This window comes from Myodes glareolus, chromosome X, assembly GCF_982192425.1.
Source record: "Myodes glareolus chromosome X, mMyoGla1.1, whole genome shotgun sequence".
Classification (NCBI taxonomy): domain Eukaryota; kingdom Metazoa; phylum Chordata; class Mammalia; order Rodentia; family Cricetidae; genus Myodes; species Myodes glareolus.
In genome coordinates, this window is record NC_142053.1 from 62262480 (window position 1) to 62264898 (window position 2419).

Consider the following 2419-nt stretch of genomic DNA (forward strand, 5'->3'; position numbering starts at 1 on the left):
TCTTCAAAAATACCATCCAAAATAGGATACCCATGTTCCTGTAAGTGACCCCATACTAATGCATATGCTGGCAGAATTAATTGTATAAATGTCCTTATGCTACAAACATGTTTGAAAAATTTTTATTTTATATTGTGAAGCATTAGTCTTTAAGGTACATAAATCATTAATAATTAAATGTTAGTTATCACCAATGTTTCCCATAAGAGTTATGTTCTCTGGATGCACAGAGAGATATTCTATGTATATAGACAGTTTTAAACACTTCAAATACATAAAAATATAGCATTTAAATTGAAAGAGCACACCGAGGGTGTCTTACCCAAGAACCAGATCCGAGCCACTGGATGCAAGAACAAGAGGCAACTTTTATTGTTCAAAGGCCTGTGGGTGCTGCAGTCACATGGAGAACTGAACACCCCGGGCTGCGTTTTTGGGGTAGTTTTTATAGGGTTTGGGGTAGGCAGAAGGAAGGTACAGAAATAGAAACATGGTTACAGGGATCTCATTGGCCAGTTTGAATGAGGCGAGGGGTGAATTTGAGGGCAGGTCCCATGGTCCTTGGCCTGGATCAAAGAAACCAGATAACTGACCTGACCCTATCTTAACGTATATATGGTTGTCTTTGAAGTTTTTGTTCCCATCCCAGGCCAGAAGTCTGATCATAAATCTCCTGTCCTGCAGCCTGATAAGGCTGTCCTGGATATCCTGCCAGATGTCTGACCATAAATCCCCTGTCCTGCAGCCCGATGAGGCTGTCCTCATTCTGACCTCAGGTATCCTGCTTTGCTCAGCATTCCGGGGACCTTTCCCTGAACTGAGCTTGTTTGTCGTGAACCTTTGCAAAACGACATAACTGTAGCTAAAGCCGAGTTGGAGTCTTTCAAAATGTGTTAACAATTTAGAATTCTGTTGAAGTGTGACACAAATGCTCCAGGCAACACCAATCTACACCCAAAGGAACAATGGGCACTGAAGAAACAAAATATGGAGATCGTTTTCTTTTTACCAATTCTGGCCTAGTGGGGAAAGAACTCCACTAACTTCAACTTCTGACAGTAAGCAAGCTGTACAATCTGGTCAAGTAGGAAACAAGGATATACAACTACTGAAACATACTAAGACATGGTAGGAGAGTCTTTCAAATTTTCCTGCTTCTGAAAATCGTCTGAACAGATATTCTTGGCCTATAGCCAAAGTTGGTTTTTACAATGTTGCAGAGAGTCTTTGGGTTACTATCTAGTTAGATTCTTTTATTTCTTGCATGTTTTGGAAGTTACTTGCTTCCACTTCCTGCTTTCTCATGTCTTTGATGGGGTTGAATACTAGATAATCACAATTATTATCCTCTCATATCTTAGCTAAGACATTTTAGGTACAAGTCATAGACTCTTAAGGATAGGATGTATACCACAATAATCTGTTATCTGCCGATTACATATAGCCTAGACATTTGGTATGTGTTTCTTGCTTGATGTTGTTCATGTTTGTTGTAGTTTCATTTTTTGTTTACGGTATTATCCTTTATTTCTCCTGTAAACACTTTGTATTTGTTATTATTGTATATAGTTTTGTATTTGATAAGAACCTTCTAATTTAGACAGAAGAGGGAAGGGTTGTGGAAATTTACTCCAACAATAGTTTTTGGTTACCAGGCTTAAGGCATGGCTTCAAGTCTGTGGATGTGATCCTTAAAAGGAAAGAGACAAAGGTCATGCACTGCCTCAGGCTATAAAGACCAGATGAGTGATTATGAAGCAGCGTTTGGCAAGTTGCCAGCTGAAGGATATTTAGACTAAGAATACAGAATGCTTCATGAAATGTTTGTCATCCTTGTGCAGGGCCTTTGATAATCTTCTCTGCATTGTTACAATTTTAGTATATATGTGGCCAAAATGAACACTATATAAAAATTTTTGTTGATATACTACAATTTTCTTGCCCACTTAATTTGTGATATGAAATTGCATGTTTTTAAAATGTTCTGTTACATGCCAAGTATTGTAATTATTGTTCTTGACCATGTATCACATTTCTTTGAACCACATATAGGAGTAAGTTTAATGGAATATGCAGAAAATAACAGGACATCTATTGTGCACCTATGTTAATGGACATGAAGTAAAGCCTTAGAGACAATTAATATGAGTCTTGGAAGAATACTTCTCCTAGACTATTAGGGTCAGTGGCAGGAAGAGTTGACTCATATACCTACTTCCCCCAAAACAGTGTTTAGGTCACTTTAAAATTGTCTGTGAGGTTTGGGTTATAGTTTAGGCTTTCTAATCTGCTTATCTTAGATTAGAGTTGTAAATTGTAAAATCACTTTATGGTGGGATAGAATTGCTCTTCTTTGAAGCAATAGCCATATTACTCATACTGTAGTCATCTTCACTCTCTATTCAAGTGTTGCCCTGTT

At 37.7% G+C, this 2419-nt stretch overlaps 1 non-coding gene across 1 annotated transcript; it reads right to left on the reverse strand.

The window, feature by feature from the left end:
• Positions 1–1797: 1797 nt before the first annotated feature.
• On the reverse strand, positions 1798–1903 carry LOC125389517 (U6 spliceosomal RNA). The gene has a single exon (XR_007228470.1). It is a non-coding gene; the product is annotated as a U6 spliceosomal RNA (small nuclear RNA).
• Between the last annotated feature and the right edge of the window lie 516 nt (positions 1904–2419).